Source organism: Canis lupus, chromosome 24 (genome assembly GCF_003254725.2).
Source record: "Canis lupus dingo isolate Sandy chromosome 24, ASM325472v2, whole genome shotgun sequence".
NCBI classification, from domain to species: domain Eukaryota; kingdom Metazoa; phylum Chordata; class Mammalia; order Carnivora; family Canidae; genus Canis; species Canis lupus.
In genome coordinates, this window is record NC_064266.1 from 43,684,873 (window position 1) to 43,701,082 (window position 16,210).

At 47.3% G+C, this 16,210-nt stretch overlaps 2 protein-coding genes across 3 annotated transcripts in view; both read left to right on the top strand.

Annotated features, from left to right (window-relative positions):
* Positions 1-16,210, top strand: part of LOC112674186 (neuroendocrine secretory protein 55) — a 58,170-nt gene that overhangs the window by 15,386 nt on the left and 26,574 nt on the right. The gene's annotated exons all lie outside the window — the stretch shown is intronic.
* The window catches only part of GNAS (GNAS complex locus), a 55,196-nt gene that overhangs the window by 1,914 nt on the left and 37,072 nt on the right, over positions 1-16,210 (top strand). The gene's annotated exons all lie outside the window — the stretch shown is intronic.

Consider the following 16,210-nt stretch of genomic DNA (forward strand, 5'->3'; position numbering starts at 1 on the left):
GCGGCGGACTCTGCCCGCGGGGAGCAGGGCCGCCGGGGGGCCCCGGGCGCGGGTGGCAGGGCTGCCCGGTGGAGCTCAGGGCCTGGCAGCGGGAGGAGGGGGTCCAGGCCCAGGCGGGAAGACACTGCGAGAAAGTTCCAGTGAGGGGCCCCAACTTTGCCCTGGGAGCGGGAGGGGGCCTCGGTTGGGCTTGGGTGGCCGAAGTATGTGCCCTCCAGGGAGAAAAGTGGTGCCGAGCAACACTGAGGGTCGTTTCCGGCTGGACAAGCCAGCGCCAGCGACCGTAAGATGCCCCCGAGCCCAGGGGTGGGGGCCGGCAAGGAAGGCGGGGGTTCAGGTGAGCCAGGAACTGCCGGGGAGGGGCCCCGGGGCTCCCCAGGCTAGGCCGGTTGGGGCCGCGGTGGGCTGGGGTCGTTGGGGAAGGTGCGCCCCCGCCTCGCCTGGCACTGCTGCTTGGGTCAGACAGCTTCTCGTTGGTGTGTGTTGGTGTCTTTATTGTGTCCGCCTGTGCATGATCCGCTCAAGTGCCCCCGACCCCGTCCCTGGCACCCCCAGGTTACCCGCCGACTGTGTACTCGTACCGGGGAACGGGCTGTCTTGTGTTTTGCGCCTTGGCGCGGGCAAAAACTTTCCGTGTTTGCACACTCTGGTGGTACCTGTGCGCTGGCGCTCTGCAGCGGGCGGCGCGAAGAATGCGGAGGAGAAGGTGGAGGGACGTCTCGGGGAGCGTGTTGGGTCCCTGGCGCGGGGGAGAGGCGGCCACCCCTCGTCGGCCTCCATAACCTTTTTTCTGTATGTCTTTCTCTCTTTTTTCCCTTTGCGCTAAGCGTTTCCTCACTTCTCATTCGTTCGCCAAACCCTCCCGCCTTTACGGTTGAAAAACCAGACACTCAGGTATCTGGGGCGCCGGGGCTGCACACAGAAGTTCAGTATTCTGCACACACTCAGCTCACCTGGTGGGGGGATGGAGGGAGGAGGGGGAAAAAAATTTAAAAAGCAACACCTCACTTAATCTGCCACAGGCAGGTCTGGATCCAAACCTACACGGGGCTGGTTCCAAGAGGGTGGGCGTGGCTGTGTTTAAAAAATATGAAATAATTTTTTTCCTAGGGAAGAGCCCGAGGTAAGCCAATCATTTACGCTATTACAAAGAGTACAGGAGGAGGGGCTTGGTTTAAAAAGAGTGTTATGCGTTGGGAGTGGAATGCTGTCTTGTCCTCGAAATGCAATTAAAATAAAAACATTTTAAAAATGTTTCCAGTGTATTTTAAGTATGTGGACGAAACGTGGTAAAAATGTGACTCTGACTTGTGAAATATGTAAATGTTTGCATGTGAATCTTTTCAAGCAGCTTTAGCTGGGGGCAGAGAGGATCAAAGGTAAGATCCTCTGCGCACGGACTTGGGATACCAAGAAATTAAAAAGGTCTTGTGTTCATAACCATATCTGGTACGTTTGGCGGCCCTCCGCCTCACCCCCCTCCTCTCTTCATCTTTCTCACCTTTGAGAGCCCCACCCCCACCCCTCTGGGAGTCTCTCCCCCCCTCCTACACACACACACAAGTCCCTCCCTCACCCCATCCCTACCTCAGTGGTCCTTCCCACTCCCCCCCACTGCCCCTGCTCCACCCTCACCTTAGCTCCTGTCTGAAGGTTTGGCTTCTTGTGCCACAGTCCATCAAATTAGCAGCAATTAGCAAGGGTCTAAATGTGTGGCTTGAATGAAGATTTCAAAAGCGAAACTCCACGATCTTAATTTCTCTATTTTATTCTCTAACACCTTTCAAGGGATTTAAAGATCACAACTTCTAAAGCTGGGCTACATTTGTTTGTTAAATATTTTATAATGTGTGACGCTTTTTTATTAATGACATTATGGACATAACTGTGTGCTTTTGTGACATGTGTTTCTTTCACAAATCACAGTTTTACATATGGTGGTCACTTCAGTGACGCCCACCCAGGGTAATAATGACATCATCACTTTCCCAAACACCTATGGAAGAGAAGCAGTTTTAAATTTGGGATGTCCCAACTGTACTACAGCCAGAGCCTTAGAGGACAGTGCGCTGTTCTCCTGCAGACAACTGGCTTTGCCCTGACAGTCCCATCTCAATATTCCAAGCATAGCTCTAGGGAGCCAGCCTCTGATGGGGAGGGGACATAGTGGGTACAGACAGGAAGCCAAGTGACGATTGTCCGCTTGAACCCTAGTTGGCATTGTCCCTTATCTCCTGGGGTCTTGGTTGTCTCATTTGTGACATGAAGCTTTCCCAGCAGATCTCCACCACAGTCACCTTTGTTCCATGTCTTGAGTCCTCTATTGGGGGAGGAGCGGGGGAGGGGTGGAAAGCACAGTCCACTTAAGTCAGAACTGGAAGCTTAAACCATGGGTTATGCAGATGCCCACCCTGCAGCAACCTGTCCATGTCTGGGGTCAAGTCTTAAGAATAGTAGAAGTTTACCTTGCTTACCCTTGTTTTGTATCCAGGGTGCAAAATTAACCTTAATTAAAGGGAATGTCGTGGGGTCATCCTGCAGTTGTCCTGACTCTGCTCTCAGGGAGTCACTGGTCAAGAAGACTAAACCTCAGGCCATGTCAGACATGACCCTGAACTAGGGCAGCCACTGTCACCTGCTGCCATAATGCGGTTTGTCAAACCAGGCTAATTTCTGACCAGGCTTCATTTGCCCAAAGTGACCAAGAGAGGCACCCCATCTGGGTCTGAGTTACTGATTGAGGAGGAGGGGGAAGAAGGATGAGGACTTACAAATGTAAGGACAAGACCTCTTATTAACAGTCTAACATAAAACAAGACATCCATATATTGCTACCAGTGAAAAAGGCATGTCAAAAGACCATCTTTTCATATGGTTACTAATTTGTGACATGCATATTCATCTGTTGCTTTACAACTGTGTGTGTGTAATTCTGTGTATACACTGTTTCCATTTTTATTGCCCAGTTTAACCACATTCCAGAGAATTTTTTTTTAAGAAGATAGATAATCAATAACATGACTAAAATTTTACAGTGTGTAAGAGATGAAGCCTTTTTCTTATCTGACACTATCAGTAATAGACTTAAGTATTCCCATGTTTTTGGAAACCCAATTTGGGTATGATTCCCCTGTATTTTAAGATTTGAAGGAGATTGCAGATCAGAATTTTTTAGTATCTGCTACGTTTATTAAAAGTGTGCAGGCAAACGCTATAGATAATAATGGCCATCCTGCCATGACACTTTATTTATACAGTGAATTTCAATTAATTGTATGATAATTTATTTATGCCACCAGGTGCAACAATGATGCATTGCATCCCACATCGTGCAGGAGCGCCTTTTTTTTTTTTCTTCTTCTTCTTTAGTACAGCCATTTTTCCGTATTCAGAATGCCTCCACTGAGCTGTTTGGTGCAGTGAGAAGGGCATAGCTTATCAGGCCACCAAATCTTTAGAATTAAGAGAGACTTTTATGATTTTCCCTCTGTCTCCCAGTAGTATTTTATGCTTCTCGAAACCCAAAATTCTTCCTTGCCTTTTTTTTTTTTTTTTTTTTTTTTATTTATTTATGATAGTCACAGAGAGAGAGAGGCAGAGACAAAGGCAGAGGGAGAAGCAGGCTCCATGCACCGGGAGCCCGACGTGGGATTCGATCCCGGGTCTCCAGGATCGCGCCCTGGGCCAAAGGCAGGCGCCAAACCGCTGCGCCACCCAGGGATCCCTCTTCCTTGCCTTTTAAAATCCAATTTCCCATAGATTTCTCTCTCTCTCAAAAAAAAGTTTTCTATATAAGTAGGTTCATTTTTATAATTTACCCACATTATGAATATCATGGGAAATTGGTATTAGGCAAAGAAAAGTGGGGTCCTTGGGCTTTTTGCATATCCCCTCCTGACTTGAAAGGGATAGTCTCACTGCCTTCAGGTATTAGTAACCAGTAACAGTGATGATCACAGATAATGATACCACATTCTTACTGTATTTTTAAAAGCCTTTCATCTAAGTCACATTTGTCCTTTGAAACAGCCTTGGGCAATAAAAATGTGGTAGGACCACATGTCATAGGCAAATAAAACCAAAAGCTCAGAGATTAAATGTCAGGGACTTTTGCTCAAAGACTGCAAGGTAAGTGAAGGAGTCAAAAGTTTCTAATTCAGATAAGACCATGCTTAACCAAAAAAATATGGTAATAGGCGATAAGGCATTATTTAAATGTAAAGCATGACTGTTGAGTGTGCTGTGTGCTCTTCAAATCCCTTGTCAAATGACAGGTGTCTAGCAGTCTTCTGCTTTCTGAAGGATAGCCAAACTCTACAGATCTCTGGTTATAAATGTCCATTGAGTGTACATGACACGTGAGCTCCCCCATTTCTGAGATACCTGTCATCACTACGGTGATATTTGGTTTCCACATTTGTTTTAACTCATCTGCCAACACTGCAGTCTTAGTTTGTTTATTGGGCTTTGTTCTCTTTTAACTGCAGGTTTCCTTTAGAATCCTCTGTGGTTTTCTTCAGTGGGGTTGAAAGCTTTCCTTACTTAGGAGTCCCACTAAAAAAATAATAATAATAATAATTTACAGTAATACTAAAAAGTGTGCTTTTATGCCTCCCTCCCCTACCTTTGCAGTGTTAGAGGAGCAGACTGTTTTAAAATCCTGGCCTGGATCTAATAACCCTATTAAAATAACTCTTTGTTTTAATATTTTTCATAGTGATCTTTAAAAAATAAAAAGGTATTCCTTACTTTTAGTTGAGGCCTAATTCCTACTTAGCAAGACTTAATGCATAGGCTTAGGAATCACCTTTGACTTTTATACAGGAATGTTGGCATTAAGCAAAAAAAAAAAAAAAAAAAAAGTATATATATTTTTTAAGAGAGGGTAGCTTTGTTGCCTAGATTTGAAATTCCTCATACTGTCATGCCTCTCCTTTTTTGAGTCAGTTTCCCCACCAAATAAAACTTACCCTCACCCCTAGCAAAATGTGGCACTTCCAGTGCTTCTACAGAAAGTAACTTCCAGGAGACACAGGAATAGCCTTTCATTCGATAGAATTGAAATTGGTTTCTACACTTCTTGGTTTCTTAAACTGGTGGCAAAAGGGTTCTTTCCAAACCCACCTTGTGCCTCCTGGGGTTCCTAGTGGAATGTGAAATTACCATGCCACTTGTCCATTTCAGAATCAGATTTCTAAGGAAGATGAGCCCTTTCCAAAATAGGAAGGGCAGGGCCAACTGATAGGACAGGGTTGCCCCCACCAAGTGAAACAGTCAAGCATTGGTCCCGCTAATTAACCCTCCCCAGCCCCGGTGGCCCCCCAGGAACAGTGACTCTGACTATGGCTCTGCTGACACCCTCCCAGACAAATTTCCTTGAATTAGACTGGAAAGGGGCTTGGTCCCATCAGCTTCCTGTTCTGGCCTGTGGTCACCCTGGGCATGAGATCCTGACCTCTTCAGGGAGGGAGAAGAATCTGCCTGAGTTTGTGTGTCTTTGAGAGAGAGTCCTGCTGGAGAATCAGCAAATCCTCAGTGGCCTTTCTAAAAGTGGAGGACAGGGGGGATGCCCCAGGTACGAGTTACCATGGGGGTAGGCCAGGGGGGCCCTGGACGAGGGAGAGGAGGGGCATCCAGAAGAATCCAAGGAAGATAGGTCTCCCCCCGCCCCATAATTCCTCTAAAAAGAGGGCCAGGTGCTAGAAGTGAAGTTAACCCTCTATAAATTCTCAACCCCGTGCCTGGCACGTGTAAGGGCACAATAAATGATAACTGTTGTTTTTAGAAACTCTCTTGGACTTTTCTCTCCCTGCTCTGAGTAAGATTCTCGTTTTTTTTGGTTTGTTTTCTGTATTATCCATGAGACTTAACTTGTAAGTTCTAAAAGTACTAGGCACCCTATCTCTCTCTACGTTTCAGAGTACACTCTTTGTACACCCTTTATAAATAAAGGTCAGCTCAAACAGGAGACAGAGGACACCTTGCCAAATTTATGCTTGTGTGAAGTCACTCTCAGGTGAGTGACATGGCCAAAAGGAGATAGGAGAGAACTTGTTTTTACTTGTCCTGAAAAAGTTTCTCCTCACACCCCCCCAACACCTCTTTCTCTTTTTATTATTTATATTCTCCCATCTATAAACCATCTCCATACCATGACTGAACCCAGGGACCTGAGCACAGCTTGTTCTATATTTACTACACATGGGAAAAAAAAAAAAAAAAGATTCTTTCTAGTTTTCCTTCTCGACAGCCGGATGATGAAGCCGACCAGCCAGTGAAAATTGAAGATGAGACCTCCAAGAATAAGGTAAGAACAACACGAAAAAGCAATGTTTGACATTTGATTATTGTTGATGATCATACGCTCAGTTGGGACTTGGGGTGCTCTGGTCCCCAACAAACCGTGAGCACACAGACGCACACCTTTCATGTTAGAATTATCAGAGCGGTTGTGCCCCGGTGCAGGAAGCAGGGGCTGTCACACGGGAAGAGTGTTAGGGAGCTGATCTGTGACAGAGTAATGGAAATGAAGGGAGTGTGCCTCTGTTGTACTCACTTAACGGGAAAATCCCAAATTGCGCTACAGAGTAATTTGTTAAACCTCGGGAGAATTCGGGAGCCTTTGACTCGTGGAGCTCTGCCCACAGAACTTGAACATTAGATCTTACTAAATGCTTCTTAATGATTCAGTTTGGGGCGAGGAGAGAGGTGTATAAATTGTTATCTGATCCCAGACTTATTATGAGTCAGTCAGTGTTTCCGACGTTGTCACACACATTTGGTGTGTGGGACAGAGTGAGTACCTTAAACTGCCTCTAATGAGCTGATAATGGGAAGGAAGATCTGTACCCACTTCCTGAGGAGTGCCGTGATCCAGCTCCACGGCCCCCCGAGACCGCAGTTGAGTCTAACAGGGAGGCCAAGGACCCTGAGAGGCACGCCCTTGATTGGCACAGCTTTTGCCTCCCCCAATCAACAGACCGTGTCACCTCCCTCCTCGTACCTAATTAGTAAATGGAACGGTTTTTCCTTCCATCAAACCAATGGCTAGTGTGCAGGTGATGATCAGATTTTTTTTTTTACAGGGAACCTGCATTCAGGTAAGTCTGCAGGATTTTTGAAAAGAAAGACTAATGTTCATACAAATGCCCAAAACCAGAGTCAGGTGGCATGCTAGAATCTGGGGCCTGTTTCACTGGCTGGGGTCCAACTGAAAATGAGGAACCCCTTCAACCTGTTGAGAATAGATGGTGTTATCTAGGAAGGGTCCTGGGTCCTTAAATGTCTGGAGCCAGGTGGACATGTCCCTTTCAATAGGTGGCTGCTTCTTGTCTACAGAAAAGCAAAAGCCTGTGTGGCCCCTCTTTATAAAAAGTGAAACCTCATTTGTCGTCAGTCCCCTGAATTTTTTGGTTTTCTTGGGTTCTCAGATCCTAGAAAGTGTCCATCTTAATTCCTTACAGCCTCTGTGTTTATAGGCCCTTAAGGCCTACACGCTGCATAATTACCACAGTAAAGAAATCTTATGGGTCATTCAGGCGTCCTTTGCCCACTGCCCCCGCAGGTGTGAATTTTTTTTGATGACTGACTTAGTAGGGTCCAGAGATGGTAAAGGTGAGTTGATATTTCAGGTGGCCACTAGATGGTGAGACGATATAAGGCAGAAGAAAAGGGTCATATCTGTCCTTAAATGAGAGGGGAAGGGGACAGGGAATGGGTGGGGGAGGGTCCCGCTCCACTTTCACCCCTCCCCCATCCCATGACAAAGCCCCCATCTCATAGGCCCCAAAGCTTTAGTCCATCCCAGCCTTTTGTTTTTAAGCTGTGACATCTCCCTGTTGGCCAGGCACTGGGATTTGGGGAGCATTTTAGGGGGCCATATCTAACCCTAGGGTTCTCTATAGGAGTTCTACTGATACTTTGTCATGGAGGCTGTCTGTGGGAGGGATTGTAGGATGTCTAGCAGCATCCCTGACCTCTGCCCATTTCTATCTCTCTCTGCCCCTCCCCCATACAGACAGACAGACATATACACACGTGTCCCACCCCACCATGCCACCACTAGGTACAGACACAGTGCGACCACCACAACTATGTCCCCAGGGGGATGACATCACCCCCCAGTGGATAACTTACTGCCTTAGCATCATCAGTATCAAGTTCTGGGGAAGATAGGGATCACACTCGTCATAACTTGAGCACCTGAAAAAGAAGAGAGCGGGTTGGGGACTCCAATTACTAATAACCAGTCAGAAATGTTTGCTGCCTGGTGGTGGCGACCCCGCATTCGTGAATAGAAGTAATTTCTAAAAATCGCAGAAAAGGAGGTGACCCAGATGACCCTAAGTAGAAGAGAAAAGGGAATTATTCCAGGGATGTAAGTAATGAATTGGCCTAAGACTCTGATTAACGAAGTCAGTCCCGTAGCTAATCAATGGGCCAGGATAAATCAGGGCTTAAATAGATTTTAACCCTTACATGATCATTTCTACCACTTAGAGGTTCTTTAAGGGGCCCTGGGAGCAGGCTGGGGATTCTCTCTTCTGTCAGGCGTGTACTAAATTAATTTACTGGGTAGTGTAAAGAAAGATGCCAGGATAGTCAGGACTAGTGTTCAGACGGCTGTTAACATAGCAGCCCTGGGATGGCTGGGCCCCACTTGACATGAGCCCGCCAAACATTAATGGAGCCTTTAATTGGTAGTGTGTGTGCACACAAGGGTATAGGCTCTTAGCTGGGTCATCTTGGTCCCAGGTCCACAGGGAAGCAGCCCAGTGCATGGAAGTGACCCTATGACCTTTAGCAACTGATATTTCAAGGCAGGAAGTTACCTTGTGGGGTGGGAGGGGCAAAGGCAAGGAATACCTCTGAATGACTGCCTGAGAAAGGTAAAATAAGATCTTTTAGAAATAAAACATATTTGTGTCAGTAGAAGTAATAATCCAAGGACATTTGCTGGTCAAGAGTCTTGTACTTGGTCCTGGATAAGATGGTCAATGCCCCCTTCTCCATCCTAGGGTGGATTCTACAACCAGCACCTCTTGTAATAATCCTATCAAGACTAAATCATGATTTTAGTTTTAAACAGTGGCCTGACCCCCCCCCCCCCACACACACACTTGCACCTAAACAGCCTCTCCCTCACTTAATCATTATGGTAGAAGACTTTATTGCTTCTTTATTATATTTTGAGCCCAACACATTTATAATCTTGCCCCCATCTGGTCTTTCTATAGAGCTTTCAGATCTTACAGATTCATCAGAGATTGAATTTTTCTTAAGCAAAGTGTTGTGGGTTTTTGCTTAGAGCATTTGAAATTTGTGATCTTTAATTGTAAAGTCTAGAAGGAAAAAAAATTAAAAGAATAACTACTTCCCACCCACAGACCTCTATATGAATGTAAACACTTTTGCTTTTATTATTAGGATGACTTTAGGGGTGAGGGGTAGAAAGTGATTGGGAGGGATCCCTGGGTGGCGCAGCGGTTTGGCGCCTGCCTTTGGCCCAGGGCGTGATCCTGGAGACCCAGGATCGAATCCCACATCGGGCTTCCGGTGCATGGAGCCTGCTTCTTCCTCTGCCTGTGTCTCTGCCGCTCTCTCTCTCGTGACTATCATTAAAAAAATTAAAAAAAAAAAAAAGTGATTGGGAGTTTGATAAGTTATATATTGGATATGTAAAAACTTAAAAATATCTTTTTATATGTTTCGAGTTTAGCTAAGTAAAGTGCCCCTGAACTAACACATCCTTCTTGCAGAATCCTAGAAATTACCCCAGGCATGTTTTTTTAATGTTGATTTTGACACTTTGCCTGGGACCAAGTACAGCATCTTTCCAAGGAAGTACTTAGACTCCGGGCAGAACCCAAAAACAAACGCCAGACATTAGGGGAAACTTTTTAAAAGTTGGATTTGCCAGAAAACTAATAAGCTATTCATAATTAAACATTTGTGTGATTTCATTTCTTCCTTTTTGCTGCTAAAAGAGAAGCATACCAGATCATTTTGTTTTACAAACAAATGGCCAGGGCTGGTTTTAAGATGGACACTTGAAGGAGGGTTCCCCTTTCCAAATGGGAGTCTTTGGAAATTTTCCTGATGGGATCCAGTCATTCTGGAGCAGTCTTAGGAAATCATCTATCGTGGGGTGGTTTGGCATCGGGTGAGCTTATGGCGATTATTGCTTGCTGTCTTCCCACATTGCCCTGATGGGAGGGAGTCTGGTCTGATGGGGGAGGGAGTGGACAGAGGATCCCCAGTTTTTCTGAAGGGTTCTAGGAGATTGGAAAGAGAGCACTGGCTTAGGCATTGGGGGTGGGTGGGGGTTCTCATTCCTGGGACGTTGGTGGTTTCTAGAGATCCCATGACTTTGCCAAGTGTGACATCCAGAAAAGGCCAAAGTTTGATTCTTAAAAATGTCGACAAGCCTTCATTTTGTGATGATTCTGCAGGAGTAGTCCTGGGGTCCTGCCACGGTCAAGAGAGGGACTTAAATTTGATGGGTAGTCTAAGAGAAAGCCAGGTGGTGTCTCTATGTCCAACTTTATGTATAAAGAGGTAATGACCCAAGGCAGGGCTTGAGAAAAAGATTCTGTGTAGAGAACATCAAAACCCTTGCAAAAACCCCTATCCTGAGACTTAAGTTGGCAGGTAGCAGAGGGCTCTCTTCTCTTTTTCTTTCTGGCCCTAAACCTTCATTCCCCAGAGGTGGGGGTCTGACTTCAGATGTGAAGGCAGGCTCAAAATTGGGGGTTGACCTCTCATCCCGCAGGAAGAAGGGGTCAAGACAACCACCATCAGGGCTTGTCCTGTCCCCACACAGGTCGGCCCGCTCAGAAATGGAAGCAGAAATCAGCCTCCTAGGAAGTTCTTATTCCCTTCTTGCTTTCCTTTTCTTTCCCCTCTCTTTTGAGATTTTTTTTTTTTTAACAATTAGATTCTTAATTTTAGGGGCGGGGGTGGGGTGCTTCTGAGTAGTAAATAGGTTGTTTTTAGGGAAAGAGGTGAGATCCCCAACTGTTTGAGGCTGAGATATAGAAACAGTAAAATAAAGCAAGTCTGTTCAGAGCTGGCTGGCAGATGGCGCTCGGCTTTTACTATTGGGAGCCTGGCTTTTCAAAACTCACCACGTGCTCCGCCTTAGGCGACTCTGCCTCTGCATCCCCCTCCCCTAATCCCCTTTCTCAGGGACACAGACCCCTCCCCCACAGCCTAGGGATAGTTTTAAAGATTTTTCTGTTGAACAATTGATATCTGAGGACAAATCCTGTCACTTTTAACTAGTGGCTCTGGAGACTTTAGCCAGTGCAGAAAAACACACTATCACAGTGACCTCCAAGGTCCCAGCCCACGCGTGTGCCGTGGTTGTTCTAGGAACCAGCTCTGAGACCTTGGGGGCAAATTGCTTTATCTTCTGGGTCCCCTTTTCCCTCATCTGAAAAATCAGAGGGATGTCCTCCTCACTTTAAAACTTTAGTTCCGGGCAGCTCCGGTGGCTTAAAGGTTTAGCACCGCCTTAGGCTCAGGGTGTGATCCTGGAGACCCTGGGATCCAGTCCCACGTTGGGCTCCCTGCATGGAGTCTGCTTCCCCCTCTGCCTCTCTCTCTCTGTGTGTCTCTCTAATCAGTAAATAAAATAAAATCTTTTAAAAATGAATAAATAAAAAAAATAAAACTTTAGTTCCCTCGTAAAAAGTGTAACTAGAACAGGTAGGATGGCCCTCTACCCCCCACCGCCTTTAAAGTGTCCTTTTCAAAATGGCAGACCGTACAGGAAATTTTCAGCCTATCTGTTGTCCTTTGGTAAATAATGAATAATTTCTGGATAGCCATGGCTGGGAGAATCTTTGCAGAAAGCAGGGGTGAGTGGTGCATCTTCCCCACCCCAGTCAAGGGCAAGAAAAGAGATTCAGAGGTGGGCAGAGGTCCCTTTTCTACCAGGGAAACCCAAGGAGCCTTCGTGGAGGAGTTAGCGTTGGAGACAATGTGGGAAGATACAACGAGATGAGGGAATAGAGTATGGGTTGGAGGCTCAGTGCTTTCTGACAAGAGAAGGTTCTGGCTGAGGATGAATTCCTATTGTTTTTTTGCTTACGAGGGCGTCCTTGGGTTTTTCAGGGACCCTGAGGTTTCAGGGCAAGTTTTAGTTTCCTCCGCCTTCAGACCCTCTCCACTCTTCAGTGCTACAAACCCACAATGCACTAGGGTATGAAGAGCCTTCCCTGCCTAAGGATGGGACCCCCACCTTACGCCTCAGGACATGGAGCAGGTCACCTCTGCCACCTTTAGACCAAGTTTCCTTGGAGGGACAGCTCGCTCTGGTGATGTCTGGGGCTAGGTTCCTTGGTTCCAAAAAGAACAGGCACCCTTCCGCCATCTTTCCACCCCCGTTCCCTCCCTCCCTGCAGTGGCTGTACAATCATGAGGTCATCCCTTTGAGAAGGGCCTTCAAAGCCAGTCAAGGGAATCCATCCCTTTCCAACAAAACTCATCCTCCATACACCATCCCTAGATACTTTCCCCCCATTTATAGTTGAAAAGCCAAACGGACTGAATAAAATGTATTAATTTCAGGCAGGAGCTTCCCCCATTCCGCTATTAAAATTCTTTTAAGTTAACAAAGTTTATTCCAACATTCCTGTCTTAAGCCCATAATCTTCTGGGGCTCCTTTAAAGCATTTCTTGCTCTTTCTTTTCTCCCCACACCTCCCAACTTATAGCCCTGAACCTTGGCCAAGGCAAGTGACCATGGTGGCCCCCCCGGGGATGTAACTCAGGATTTTGGGGGTGCTGGGGAACGGGACAGGTGGGCTGCCCCTGTTTAGAACACCTTTTTGGGGCCAGTAGAGCTCCTTTCCCACCAGAGGTCAGCAGAGAGCTCAGAATGGCTTTGCCCGCTCGCAGGAAGTGGGATCGCTTAGAATTCTCTAGATGGAATGTAGGAAACCCAACGGAAAAAAGCCCCACCTTTTAGGGACATCTTAGGTTGGGGTCTCCTTTTGTCCTGGGTCCCTAGAGGGATTAGTGTTGACACCAGTCCTGCCATTCTGGGCTTTGAGGGGGGCGGGGGGGGGGGGCTTTGGTCTGTTCACTGGGGTCTCTTTGCCAGTGTCCCCAGCCCCCCAACCCATACATATGCACAGACACCCCGTTTCCTTACAAGGGACCTTGCCCTCTAGAGTTCAGAGCCTTCCACAGGTGACCAAACTGCCCATGTGTTGCCCACAGGACTGGGAATCTGCGCCCCAGACTTTCCCTGGCCCCTTTCCCTTTATCTTCCAGAAGGTTGTACTTATTGTTAAAATGACATTATAATATTACAGGAAATCCCCCTACCCCGCCCTCATCCTGCCATGATTTTACATCTCCTTATCTCTCCTGTTCTTCAGCCAGATGTATGGATGTTTCTAAAGAGGGTATTAACCTCGGCATACAAACCCTTCTGTGCTCGTGCCTCACCCGCCCCCCAGCACACACGCACACACATGCACACGCACACACGCACAGACTCCCTTAGAGGTTTTCCACGTTTTCCATGGTGCCTACCACTTCTACTTGTGCTGTCCCTGCACCGGGTGGGGTAAGGACTATGAATTCCCTTCCTTGGTTTTTCCTCCTCTGAACTCTAGAAATCCCAGAGTGCTTGTGAACCACCCACCGCCGCCCCCCCCCAAGTCAAAAACCATCTCCCCTTCACCAGTCCTTTGTTGTTGAAAGGGAAAGAGAAGGAAAGAAGGTGCAAAAGGAAGTAAAGACTTAAACACAGAGATCAAATGGAAGTTTTTAAAAGAGAGAGAAAAGTTGCCTTGGCTAAATTTAGGTCTAAGTGGCAGCCGGGGTCCCTGTCCTCTGGGAGCTTACAGTTGAGAAGGGAGGAGGAAAGAGGATCGGGTTGCAAGTCAGGGCAGCAGCAGCAGGCGGAGGACGGAGGGCTGCCAGCGGCCAGTCCTGTAGGAGCCAGCACAGCTGAGGGGCCTCATCCTCCCCATCCCTCTGGGCCCTCAGGGTTGGATGTCGATGCCAGGAGCCCCCTGAGTGGGACAGAGGCGGGGGCGGGGGGTGGACTAGGAGGTGTGCATGGCAGGGACAGTGGCTCTTCATTCCCTGAGCTCTGACCACCGCCTCCTCTCTCACACAGTGGACCCTTTCTGCGTCCCCACATTCCTCTCCTGGTCCTACAATGATTGTTCAATTCCTGGAATCCTTTTTTTTTTTTTTTTTTGAAACTAATAACTAAGCCCCGTCTAGTACAACCTGATTTTCCAAGCTGCTTGCGCAGGCCTTACCCCCCACCCCACTCCGTGGTTTGGTTTTGCTTTAAGAAATCTGGCACCCAGTGGACCTTCTTTTTGTCCTTTAAAAAAAAAAAAAATCCAGTCTTCATGAGTTCTTTGATTCGATAATTACTCGAAGCAAAACAAAGCAAGTCCCAAAGTTAAAAGCAAAACACCCTGTACATTACGTATACATCTCAGATGTTGAGGAAATCCTTAGAAGTTTACAGGTTGGTGTCCTCGAGAATCTGGCTCCAGCCAGACCCAGTATAGGCATTGTTTTCTTTTCTGTTCCTTCCTTCCTCCCTTCCTTCCTTTCTTCTCCCCCCCCCCTTTTTGGAAAAACAAGTTTTATTCTCCTGGGTATGTTCATTAGAGAGGGGAGACATTCTATTCAGTGAGGAAGAATGGGGGGCAGGGTTCTGCAGGAGGAGACACAAGATTGATTGCCCTGTGCTGGGGGGTCGACAGTGACCATCACGCCCAGATGCAAATCTCTCAGGCTATGACAAGGAACAACACACTAGAACAGACCTTCAGCTTCCTGGAGTTAGTGGGGAAAATATTTCGTCAGCGGCCTCTCTGTCCTGCCTTTATTCATTAACTCAAGTGAAAGAAGAAAAAAAAAAGAAAGAAAGAAAAAAAAAATCAAAGTCTTGTCCTAATTTGTTGTGGTGGGACCCCAGTCTCCCAAGTTTTTGCCCTTTTTGTTTTGTTTGTTTGTTTGTTTGTTTTAAAAAAGCACAGCCCACAGAGGCATAAGGGGTTTGCTCTCAAGGCTTAGCTTCTCTCCACCAGGAAAAGTTCACACCAAGTGCCAAGAGTTAGAAATGTGTCACTAATTGATTTGACCTAAATTTGTATTGCTTTGAGACTTAGCAAATGGTCAATTAGGGGCCAATGGGGGGAGGTGGGAGGGGGAAGCAACAATTGCTGTTCTGATGGCCAAGAAAAGGGACCAGCCACAAAATAAGTTTATAAAATGGGCCTTCTCTGATGTTTAGAAATCACTGGGGGGGGGGGGGGGGGTCATGGTGGTTCTTCAGAGCAAGAGAAGGGTGGCTGGGAAGCGTTTAATGGGAATCTAGCATAAAACGACACGCCTGGCCCAGGAAAGTCTCCGTTCCAAATGAAAACAGTTGTCACAAATTAATTTTTCAAATTCTTGACTATTGGCAGATCCGAGGTTTACCTCATATGCAGCATCATGTCCAACTTGGCAAAGAGCATGGAATATTGCCCGGTCCTTGGTAGATGTGTACCCATTCTCCCTCCCTGATAAGTCATCTCCCAAAGTGGGGGTCAAGTCGAATGTTGAAATGGCTTTGTTTCCTTTTTGCCTCCCTAGTAGCATCTCTTAGCTTGCGTTAGCCGCCGCCCGTGTGTCTGCCAAGCCGCTCCGAAGGATGCAATGCTTGCCGGGTCGGTGAGTTTGCCTTCTCTTGGGCATTTTCATTCCTTCATTCATTCATTGACTTGTTCAGTGGACACGCGTGGTGCCCCACATGTGCCCTTCCCCACGGGGAAGACGGAGGTGTAAGACTTGCGACTCCCTTTGATGGTCTTACTGTCAGAAGGAACCCAGGAGGTCTGTGCTGAGAGGACAGTGGAGAGGACAGACAGTGGAGGGACGGTCAGAGAACTGCTGTCAGAAACCCCCCAGCGCCCCCCGGGCCGCAGAGCAAACCCGGCCAGCGCAGGTCACAGGACTGCGCCCTGACCTTTAACCGCAGGGAACCCGCCTGAGCTGCTTTTGGTCAAAACAAACAGTGGTGTCTCCACGTAGGGCAGGTACCCTGTCGCCTGAGGCTGGAACTGTGTACCCAGGGGTCGGGGTCAAGCCCTCTGCGGGCCTCTCTCCCGGGGGAGGGACGTGCCCCCAGGTCACTGGAGGTCACCAGAGGTCACCGGCCGGGCTGCCCGCCAGGCCCCTAGCT